Raw genomic sequence first — 12,945 nt, forward strand, 5'->3', positions numbered from 1 at the left:
CCACGTCAGGCGGCTTGTTTAGAGCACCCTCGATCGCACCCTTGATGTCATCACAGGTGATATCCAACATTAGGGTCTCCACTTCGGTGCCCGAGATGTTACGAGTGATGTAGGGCAAACTGGCTCCAAATCATGAACTTCATGTTCCTTGTACTGGTAGATGTAACGAAAGTGTTCCACAAAGCCTGCCACAATATCTATCTGGTTGTGGTCCAATTCCCCCCGCAAGTGACGCGCTCAGAGACTAACTGTCGCCGGCGGTGGTGCATCGAGGGGTCTTCTGGGATGCCGTATCTTGACGCGAGTTCTCACGACCATTCCCTGCTATCTGCGACGGGTCAGCGCAATTATGTGAGCCTTGATCCTGTTGCAGTCCATCTGAATGGCTGGAGAGGGTGTTTACATATCAAGATCACGAAGCACAGCGAAGTATAAGTCAGTTTTATTGCGGTTCCATGCACACACTTCCCTACCAAACTGCATCAAGACTCTCCATATTGCAGACTTGGCACATTTCAGCGAGCAAGCCATCGTTTTCATATATGGTTATCGTCGGTGTTTGCATGCTGTCCAAACCTTTGCTACACGTTGCTGACAATCAGGATTGGTAAGGTGTGTGATGTTTAGTTTCCACGGCACATGATGCGCCATACCACTTGCCGTGGGAGGAGAATGTTACTGACCTATACACAGTGATCCGAGAATGCCAAGAGCTAAAGGTCTGCATCTTGGATAGCATTGGCCAGTCCCTGGGAGACGTAAATCCTATCCAGGTGACTTGCAGAGTGGCCTGTCTGATATGTATAGCCTTGTACATCGCCATGGCGAATCTCCCATGTGTCACAGAGGGAAAGGTCGAAGACGACAAAGCACAGTTCGTGGCAAGGACTGAAGCGTGGTTGTTGGTCCTTCTGATGTAAAACACCATTGAAGAATCGTTAAGCAGACAATGTTCATAGCGGCCAAGAAAGCGAGAAGTGATCTCCTCGGAGTAAAACCGAGGTCTGTCCCTTCTATGGCCAGAACCAGACGGGGCGTACACATTTACAATGCGGATGCACATTATGGTAAGTGCAATATCCATCGCAGATGACTGAAATGCCCTCACGCACACAAGTAGCTACTCTGCGTCAAAGACCGTCAGCAGGAGAAGCGTAAAAGGTATAACTGCCACATCTGGCGGATTGGCCAGGTGCTGTTCCTGAAGCAGTGCGACGTCAGTGTCTGAAGGTCGAATCATTTCTCGCAGAAGTTGGTGTTTCACCTGGGTACCAATGTTGTCAACAATAATTGCAGTCACTCGACACATATGGAGCTGTGGAACGCCACGGGAGGCTTGGGGGGAGGGGGAGGTCAATTCCGCTGGTAGGCAACAAAAGTTGTAGGCAGGCTATATGGATCCAACGGACGTCCAGCACGTCTGAATCCGCCGTTGGGCCTGCACCGGCGACCAGTCCAGTTACTGCTCGCACTACATCTACATCTACATATACATCTACATCCATACTCCGCAAGCCACCTGACGGTGTGTGGAGGAGGGTACCTTGAGTACCTCTATCGGTTCTCCCTTCTATTCCATTCTCGTATTGTTCGTGGAAAGAAGGATTGTCGGTATGCCTCTGTGTGGGCTCTAATCTCTCTGATTTTATCCTCATGGTCTCTTCGCGAGATATACGTAGGAGGGAGCAATATACTGCTTGACTCTTCGGTGAAGGTATGTTCTCGAAACTTTAACAAAAGCCCGTACCGAGCTACTGAGCGTCTCTCTTGCAAAGTCTTCCACTGGAGTTTATCTATCATCTCCGTAACGCTTTCGCGATTACTAAACGTAACGAAGCGCGCTGCTCTCCGTTGGATCTTCTCTATATCTTCTATCAACCCTATCTGGTACGGATCCCACACTGCTGAGCAGTATTCATGCAGTGGGCGAACAAGCGTACTGTAACCTACTTCCTTTGTTTTCGGATTGCATTTCCTTAGGATTCTTCCAATGAATCTCAGTCTGGCATCTGCTTTACCGACGATCAACATTATATGATCATTCCATTTTAAATCACTCCTAATCCGTAATCCCAGATAATTTATGGTATTAACTGCTTCCAGTTGCTGACCTGCTATTTTGTAGCTAAATGATAAAGGATCTATCTTTCTGTGTATTCGCAGCACATTACACTTGTCTACATTGAGATTCAATTGCCATTCCCTGCACCATGCGTCAATTCGCTGCAGATCCTCCTGCATTTCAGTACAATTTTCCATTGTTACAACCTCTCGATACACCACAGCATCATCCGCAAAAAGCCTCATTGAACTTCCGATGTCATCCACAAGGTCATTTATGTATATTGTGAATAGGAACGGTCCTATGACACTCCCCTGCGGCACACCTGAAATCACTCTTACTTCGGAAGACTTCTCTCCATTGAGAATGACATGCTGCGTCCTGTTATCTAGGAACTCCTCAATCCAATCACACAATTGGTCTGATAGTCCATATGCTCTTACTTTGTTCATTAAAGGACTGTGGGGAACTGTATCGAACGCCTTGCGGAAGTCAAGAAACACGGCATCTACCTGTGAACCCGTATCTATGGCCCTCTGAGTCTCGTGGACGAATAGCGCGAGCTGGGTTTCACATGACCGTCTTTTTCGAAACCCATGCTGATTCCTACAGAGTAGATTTCTAGTCTTCAGAAAAGTCATTATACTCGAACACAATACGTGTTCCAAAATTCTACAACTGATCGACGTTAGAGATATAGGTCTATAGTTCTGCACATCTGCTCGACGTCCCTTCTTGAAAACGGGGATGACCTGTGCCCTTTTCCAATCTTTTGGAACGCTACGCTCTTCTAGAGACCTACGGTACACCGATGCAAGAAGACGGGCAAGTTCCTTCGCGTACTCTGTGTAAAATTGAACTGGTATCCCATCAGGTCCAGAGGCCTTTCCTCTTTTGAGCGATTTTAATTGTTTCTTTATCCCTCTGTCGTCTATTTCGATATCTACCATTTTGTCATCTGTGCGACAATCTAGAGAAGGAACTACAGTGCAATCTTCCTCTGTGAAACAACTTTGGAAAAAGACATTTAGTATTTCGGCCTTTAGTCTGTCATCCTCTGATGTTGACCTATCACCCATGGTCGAGTGGGAGGTCGCCTCTGGGTGTGGCAGGCGGCGAAAGACTTCCCAGGGCGCTGCATGTAAGGCCTCTCCAGTTAGTCTGACAAACAGGGTCCAGAACCTTTCAGCCTCCAAGATCCGGGAAATCAGAGAGGGTTGGATTATTGGTTGTAGGGAGCTCCAATGTTAGGCGCGTTATGGGGCTCTTTATGGACATGAGTGCCAAGAGGGGGAAGAAAGCAAATGTGCACTTCGTGTGTGCACCGGGTGGAGTCATTTCAGACGTGAAAGGGTCCTTCGCGATGCCATGAAGAGCCCAGGGTGCAGGTAGTGGCTCGCGTCGGTACCTGTTATGTGTGTCACTTTAGGTCAGAAGAGATTCTCTCTGGATTCAAGGAAAGAAATTCTCTCTGGTTTCAATCGGCTAACAGAAGTGGTAAGGGCTGCCAGTCTTGCTTACGAGATGAAAGCAGAGCTCACAATTTGCAACATGGAAACACTTAATAACTTAATTGGAACCGGACACTAACGTTTCTGCCTGCCACCAGACTTTATAAAATAATATCATAATAGTATACTAACTTCGATTGTAGGATACGGGTCAGGAGTCTGGGCCCATCGGCTCACGAGGGTCAAGCCCGCCATGGCCGTAAGAGGAGTGTAGCGAAACATGCTTCTACGTTCTGTAGGGGCATACAGAACAACTCCGGGGGGGGGGGGGGGGGGTGCACTACTTAATTAAGGAGACTTTGTCCTCTTGGTATATACACTGTTGGCCACCGTAAATGCAACACCAAGAAAGACAAGAGGTAGCACAACAAAATATATTTTGTAGATAACATGTTGACCAAGTATCAAATGATTACGTTTACAGACGTCTGTGACATGTGGTTCCTGCCAGAATCAGTAGCCAGAGTAGCCGCCATTGTTGGAGATCACCGCTGCCACACGTCTCGGCATTGAGTCAAAGAGACGTTGGATGTGTTCCTGGGGTACAGCAGCCCAAGCAGCTTCCACACGTTGCCAAAGATCATCTGGTGTGGCAGCTGGGGATGTAATCTGGGTCACTCGTTGAGCAACCATGGACCACATGTTTTCTATCGGCGAAAGATCCGGAGAGCGAGCCGGCCAGGGAAGCAATTCAATCTGGTTATTGACGAAGAACCTTTGGACAATGCGTGCCACGTGTGGTCGCGCATTATCCTGTTGAAATATGGCTGTGGCCTAGCCCTGAAGGTAAGGAAGAACAACTGGCTCCAGCACCTCGGATATGTAGCGCCGGCTATTTAAAGTACCGGCAATGCGTACTAGAGGCGTGCGAGAGTAATGTCCAATACCGCCCCATACCATAATACCCGGTGCAAGACCAGTGTGGCGGTGCATAATGCAGCTGTCCAGCATCCTCTCTCCACGGTGTCTCCACACTCGAATCCGACCAACGTGGTGCTGCAGACAGAAGCGTGCCTCGTCAGTAAAGACAACGTCATTCCATTCTGCCGTCCACATCCGTCTGTCATCACACCATTGGCGACGGAGACGTCTGTGGTTCTGCGTCAATGGTAGACGAAGCAATGGACGTCTTGCGGACAGACCACTCTGCTGTAAACGGCGTCGAATGGTATGCGCAGACACTGGATGATGCGTTACAGACGCAATGTGCTGCGCTATGGTTCGGGATGTCACTGAGCGATCCGTCACTGCCATGCGCACAATTTTCCTATCAGCACGTGCAGTGGTGCACCGAGGTGAATGCGATCGACCACGTCGGTCCGTCGTACCCTCCTGCATCCAGCGGTCACATATCCGCATTACAGTTGTTTGGTTTCGTCCAACACGACTAGCGATTTCTCTGTATGATAATCCACAATCTCGGTAAGCCACTATCCTTCCTAAGTCGAACTCGGATACTTGATCAAACGATGTTCGCTGTTGTCTACGAGGCATAACTGATCGTCTTGTGAAACAACCACAAGGTAAACACACGTGCCGAACGTACACTCGTCGAAATCGCCAAGCCTTAAATGGCGCTATGAGGTGGCGCCACAGGCGCGCGTGATGTGCGTCTGCGCTGAAATTCTAATCAGTTACATATCTCATCGCTGCAAACCCATGGTGTAAATTTCACTTGATTCGGATGCTTCCTTCAGGGTGTTGCATTTACGGTGGCCAGCAGTGTACATTAGAGAACAGGCAGCCTGGTACTGGGTGAAAAAAGAGAAAAGGGTAAAAATAGTTGAAATAATGGGGATTTATGTAAAGGGCAAACCTGGAGTTAAAAGAAGGGGGAGGAATTGTGGTAGGAATAGAGGGATAACGAAGAAACTGGGCGTAGAACACACGAGTTGCTGCGCAACATGAAGGAGCGTCTACAGCTTAGATACTTCAAACCAACAAGGGGACTGTTACTTGACATGGACCCTTCCCGGCATACCTGTGCTGTTTTGGGAAGCGGGCTACATCAAAGTGTGACTGTGGTGCTGTGGTGTATGAGTGGGCCCTCTTCGACGACGTAGCAGCACAACTTAGACAACAACTTCCCAATCACGTCACATACCGGCTGCTCAGGCAAGAGGACACCTTTCATATTCTAAACAAACTTGCAAACGAAATATCCAGTAAAGTTTTGAAAGAATTTCAAAGGAACAATCAACAACAAATAAAACCCCAACTTAAGACTCGGTGCACCTGTCTTGTTCCGCCACGGCGTGGTCTTGGTCAGCCGCTTCACGGCTGGGATCCGCCACGTCTCGGACTAGGGGGAGGGTGTACATCCCAACCTATCATGACACGCACTAGAAATGACAGTAGGAATAAGAATTAGGTTTAGATGTAGGATAGGATAAGATAATCCACTAGGATAAAACTGCAGCGATTCCAACATCTTGGGCCAGCCCGGTGCCAGGGGCATACTCACTGGGAATAGCTCGGTGGGTACGGCCGACAACGTAGGTTTGTAGCATGCTGGCACACCTGTAACGCTGCATGTAGTGTAGATCAGTTGAAGTATAGATAAACTAGCATATAAATAAAAAACAGCACTAGTGAACTAATCCCAAGTAACACAGTAATAAAAGAAACATGTAGCATAAGATAGCAATAAAACTTAGCAATCCACATAGTGGAAATAGTGGTAACACTAACATACCTGTAGTAATAACAAGATAAGCTGCAGTACATGTAATACAAATATACATTTATGACCCACTAATGTATTTAGGTAGTGGGTTAAATATGTGTCATGTAGTTTTCTGAATAAAGTTTTTTTTTATTTTTTTTATTTTATTTTTTTTATTTTATTTTTTTAAGACAGGGTAACGTGCTGCCGCTCCGGCATTGTCAGGGCGTACAGATTTCAATCGCCACTTACTTTCAGCTGCACCTATGCAGAAAAACATCAGTAGATTTGATCAATCAAAGTCTGCTCAGAGTCAGATCAATCCAGCTTGCGTTATCCAGATTTTTAGGGCCACAGTACTTGACTCACTGATCACCTAGTTAAACTGTCTTTGCCAACCAGGATCCGCCCAGCGGAGCATTAAATCATCTGTTAGCTCTTTAGGGTATTCAATCTATAACTTGTTTAGTATAATTTATGTGTTGATTGGGAAAAGAAATGTTGTTAGTACACTAAGTTTTGAAAACATTGTCAATCAGTTAAATGGTCCAAACAAGTTACCTTTGAAAATATTACTTCCAACAAGTACGAACGGCAATGACAGCATGCTCATAGTTGTCATATGTCTACCTACGATGTCAAGACAATCACCGATGAAAGCAATAAAGGTGACGTACTAAAATAAAATATCAAGCATCATACAGTCTGCAGTTCTCTGCATAGTGTCCTACAGGTACATATTATGTGCTGCATGTCCCACAATAAAAAATGGCTCTGAGCACTATGGGACTCCATATGAAACGTCCCCTTTGAACAATTGTACACGACTGTCCTTAAACTGACACACAATGTTTTTAGCGCAACGCAATCTGACTTTCAAAAATCCCTACAAAAGAATGGCCCTGACTAACATTAACCTATAAGTTTCACAAATCACTTACCTCACAAAAATCTTCGCTACTCAAGCTACTGCAATACAGCGAGCGCCACTACTGCCAGTTAAATAAAAGATTCAAAGTACTGAAGGCACTAACTACTGATAGGCATAGTTAGCAAATGAAAGATTTTGATAGAGAACAAACAATGTATTTACCTCAATAGCCATAATATATATAGCAGTTCATGACAAATTACAAAACTCCGCCATCTCTCTCTCCACACCCACCACTGCTGGCGGCTCACCTCCAACTGCGCAACGCTACGCGCTGTTCACATCCAGCTGCCGCTGCCCAACACTACAATGGCAGCCAACAATGCAAACTACCCACAGACTTCACACAGCACAGCCAGTGATTTTTATACAGAGGTGGCGTTACCAATAAAAAAACCTAAACAGCCTACTTACATAGCCCCCATGCTCCACATAAAAAATTTTACAAATTGGTTTGGGCAGTGGCCAATACAGATTTGAAAAAAATTTTTCATAATTACAATAACAAAGATATCAAATGCACACACTTATTGATACAATGTTGGCCAAAAGCTAAAATTTTCTCACAGTCCATAAAGACAGTCCTCATCATTCGTCACAGTAAAATTGCAGTGTTTTTCTGAACCAAGTTTCAGAGTGTCCATTTGTGTTGAAATCGAATCTACTGTGTCCTTTAAGTTTTCCTGAGTTTTTGCAAGTTGCGTAACCGAATCGGTAGATGCAACTGAGTCAAATTTAGCTTGCAAGGTCTCATGATTTTCATGAACAATAGTTTGCAGTTCTTTTATGGCTGCTTCGTGATTCTGTAATGCATTTTCATGCCGCGAAAAAATAGGCTGAAAATGCTCACAAATTTGTGTTTTTACGTCATTACAGACTTTTTGACATTTCGATTCAATATTATGTAACTCAGTAGTTAAATCTTCACGTGTTTGTTCAAGAGTTTGTTCCAATGAGTCTAACTTTTGAAGCTTTTGCTGTGCTTGTCTCTAGTGTTGTTCCATTGTGTCTAACTTTTGAAGATTTTGTTCCATTGTGTCTAACTGTTGCTGTGTTTGTCTCTGGTGTCGTTCCATTGTGTCTAACTTTTGAAGCTTTTGTCCCATTTGTCTCTGATTTTGTTCCATTTGTTGCATTAATTGCAATAATAATGTATTAGTGTCTGTTTCTCTATGCTTTTTGGCAGTGCATTTTCACCGGCAACATTCACATTTTGACAAGCAGAAAATGTGTCTTGACTCATTTGAGAAAACGGTGAGGACCCAAAACCTAAGTCTACAGTATTTGCAATATTGTGTTCTGTCATTTCGGATTCCTGAGGCGAGCTGTTGCCGACCGATCGATCGATAATGCTTCCCTGTTCACTAATTGTTTCACTGTGTACACCATTGTTTGCAGCCCGCTCCATTTCCCTATGCACAATTGCCAAATTACTACTTTGAACATCAGTTAATTCATTACTCGGTGGCGCTAACACACTGCTTTCGTTTTCACTGTCATTTCTCAGTTTACTTTGGAGCCTAGTATTACGTTTTTCACACGCCATTATTGTCACAATATTTCACACGATAACACAGAAAAGCACAATTTGAAGAGCAAAAATAAGAGAACACATTAACATAGTACTGAAAATAATATCTCGTTAATTGCAAGCGCAGCAGCGAAATACTTGGTGCAAATTAACATGCATGCCACAACAACAATGAAAGACTGCAACTACAAAGGAGATTCTCTCTACAATTATGCAATACCAATAAACAAAATCTACACTAATTACACAAACTACAAGAAAAAATCAGAAGATTCCAGTGAGGTATCCTAGGCTAAGGGTCGACATATGTAACGTCCCCTTTGAACAATTATACAAGACTGTGCTTAAACTGACATACAATATTTTTAGCGCAACGCAATCTGACTTTCAAAAATCCCTACAAAAGAATGGCCCTGACTAACATTAACCTATAAGTTTCACAAATCACTTACCTCACAAAAATCTTCGCTACTCAAGCTACTGCAATACAGCGAGCGCCACTACTGCCAGCTAAATAAAAGATTCAAAGTACTGAAGGCACTAACTACTGATAGGCATAGTTAGCAAATGAAAGATTTTGATAGAGAACAACCAATGTATTTACCTCAATAATCATAATATATATAGCAGTTCATGACAAATTACAAAACTCCGCCATCTCTCTCCCCACATCCACCACTGCTGGCGGCTCACCTCCAACTGCGCAACGCTACGCGCTGTTCACATCCAGCTGCCGCTGCCCAACACTACAATGGCAGCCAACAACGCAAACTACCCACAGACTTCACACAGCACAGCCAGTGATTTTTATACAGAGGTGGCGTTACCAATAAAAAAACCTAAACAGCCTACTTACAAATGGTCCAAACAAGTTACCTTTGAAAATATTACTTCCAACAAGTACGAACGGCAATGACAGCATGCTCATAGTTGACATATGTCTACCTACGATGTCAAGACAATCACTGATGAAAGCAATAAAGGTGACGTACTAAAATAAAATATCAAGCATCATACAGTCTGCAGTTCTCTGCATAGTGTCCTACAGTGACATATTATGTGCTGCATGTCCCACAGTAAAAAATGGCTCTGAGCACTATGGGACTCAACTGCTGTGTCATAAGTCCCCTAGAACTTAGAACTACTTAAACCTAACTAACCTAAGGACTGCACACAACACCCAGCCATCACGAGGCAGAGAAAATCCCTGAACCCGCCGGGAATCGAACCCGGGAACCCGGGCGTGGGAAGCGAGAACGCTACCGCACGACCACGAGATGCGGGCCCCACAATAAAGAAACACAGTACAACCAAGAGACGAAATCGCAATAATATGTAATAAATGAAAAGTACCAGTTTGCTTTTGTTCTACAATATTAGTTTTATTGTGTGTGTTAACCGGTTTTCGGCTTAGAAGGCCATCTTCAGACGTTTACTGAGTATTGTCACCAAAGAAGTTACAATGTTTGCAAACAACATTGTCAGAGAAGTAACATGTCTAGACTGAATCAGAAACATACAGTAACATCTTTGACAGTGTGGTGGTAATGCAATGAAAAAGTAAAAAAATTGAACAGTAAATAAATAAAAATGGAGTAGACAGGAAAGACTTTAACACAAAATAGGAACAGCATGCCTACGTAACAGTTTCTATTAATAAACAAAACTAATAAAATAAAATAAAATCACTACGAGATGGCTTTGTAAGCCGAAAACCGGTTAACACACAAAATAGAAGTAATATTGTAGAACAAAAGCAAACTGGTGCTTTTCATTTATTATAATGTTGTTCTACCAAGAACCGACAGAAGATTCTGTTAACACGGCAATAATATTTATTTATTTACTGGTTGTGGCTTATGCTAAAACTATCTTCAGAATTTTTTGCCGCCCATTCCTGGTACTTGTGGCTCCTCGGTTTTCTCGTGATACCACGTTCGTGCGCTCTGCGCAGTGTACGATCGTGGTATCAGAAGGAAAAGCGAGGAGCCACCAGCACCAGGCACGATCGGCCAAAAATTATTAGGAAGGAGTTAAAATAAGGCTCTGAGCACTATGGGACTTAACATCTATGGTCGTCAGTCCCCTAGAACTTAGAACTACTTAAACCTAACTAACCTAAGGACATCACACAACACCCAGTCATCACGAGGCAGAGAAAAGTTAAAATAAGGTTTTAACATAACTATAGAACAAGGTCGGTGTACTCCATAGACATTGGTGTCAAAATTTATGATAAAGACACCTTGTCACGAGTTAACAGGTTATAACAGAACGTAAAATTATGTATGTCTGTAATTTCTTTAGATGTAATATTTTATGTGAATATAGTCTTTGACTGTGAGTTTAATAACTAAAAGAGACCGTTATCTTTGGCCATGCGGGGAGGAAGTGGATCTTTGGAAGACGAGGTTGGCGGTCTTTTATATCTACCGTTGGTTTGGGATGTGGCGATACAGATGTGGTGGAAAACAATGTTTCATTTGGTGTAGAAATGTTAAATGTGAATAAATTAATTAAAAAGTGATGTGAAAATCTAGTGTAACGCTTGCTCTCTAAAAAACAAAATACCACGTCACCATACAAACCGGTTAGTTTCATCCTAACACAAAAAAAAACCGGGGGAACCTTGCAGTGGAATCACCTCTAGACTTCATGAAAGCCAAGATATACTACGAAGACAACAAGGCAGCCATCATCGTAAGAGTTACGTACCACACTGTTCGTATTTGTTAACGACCTGTAAGTATAAATTAGGACCTCTGGTGGACCCTAATGTCACCATGTGGAAAAAGGAGTAGGACAACTTACAGACTGTGGGAATTTTAGGAAGAGGTCTGATAAAAGGCGCAGAAACGCAGTTTGTCTGCTGAATTGAGCGACCGACCGAGCTCGGGCCTTCCTCCGTGACGTACGCGCCGCTCCAGACAGCTGCGACGTGGGAGCTGGGCCTTGACACCGGGAGGAGAGCGGCTGGCCCTCGCTGCCCCTGCCGGACGTGAGAAGCAGCCACGCAGAGCCCCGGCACGCGCGCCCCCTCTGCCCGGAGCCGCTGCCGCGGCTGCAGCGGGTCAGCGCTCGAGCCGCGCGTCACCGGGGTGAGCAGACGCGGCAGCCTCGCGTGACTCAGTGCGGGGGTCAGCTGCGCAGCGTCTGCCGGTGCTCGCCGGCCTGCGCTGACTCACCGGCTATTGCTGCCGCAGCACCGCCTGAGGGCACTGTCGCCGCTATATGTCAATTCCGTCACTATTACCGAGCTCCCGGAAACCAGTAACGCAATCCCTGCACTCACAGAATAAATACGCTGCCTGGCGAAAAAAGGTGAAGCACCCGGAAGACACAGTTGGATTTCAGTGTATCTACGTACACGTACACACCATCGGCAGGTATATTGGGAGGTTCCTACCCCTATCTGTGGCATCTACAATTATGGCCATTAAAATTGCTACACCACGAAGATGACATCCTACAGACGCGAAATTTAACCGGCAGGAAGAAGATGATGTGATACGCAAATGATTAGCTTTTCAGCGCATTCACACAAGGTTGGCGCCGGTGGCGACACCTACAACGTGCTGACATGAGGAAAGTTTCCAACCGATTTCACATACACAAACAGCAGTTGAGTGGCGTTGCCTGCTGAAGCGTTGTTGTGATACCTCGTGTAAGGAGGAGAAACATCACGTTTCCGACTTTCATAAAGGTCGGATTGTAGCCTATTGCGATTGCGGTTTATCGTATCGCGACATTACCGCTCGCGTTGGTCGACTGTTAGCTGAATATGGAATCGGTGGATTCAGGAGGGTAACACGGAACGCCGTGCTGGATCCCAACGGCCTCGTACCACTAGCAGTCGAGATGACAGGCATCTTATCCGCATAGCTGTGACGGATCGTGCAGCCACGTCTCGATCCCTGAGTCGAGAGATGGGGACGTTTCCAAGACAACAACCATCTGCACGAACAGTTCGACGACGTTTGCAGCAGCATGGACTATCAGCTCGGAGACCGTGGCTGCAGCTACCCTTGACGCTGCATCACAGACAGGAGCGCCTGGCGATGGTGTACTCGACGACGAACCTGGGTGCACGAATGGCAAAACGTCATTTTTTCAGATGAATCCAGGTTTTGTATGCAGCATCATGATGGCTTCATCCGTGTTTGGCGACATCGCGGTGAAGGCACATTGGAAGCGTGTATTCGTCATCGCCATACTGGCGTATCACCCGGCGTTATGGTATGGGGT

The sequence above is a fragment of the Schistocerca serialis genome, chromosome 4 (genome assembly GCF_023864345.2).
Source record: "Schistocerca serialis cubense isolate TAMUIC-IGC-003099 chromosome 4, iqSchSeri2.2, whole genome shotgun sequence".
NCBI classification, from domain to species: Eukaryota; Metazoa; Arthropoda; class Insecta; order Orthoptera; family Acrididae; genus Schistocerca; species Schistocerca serialis.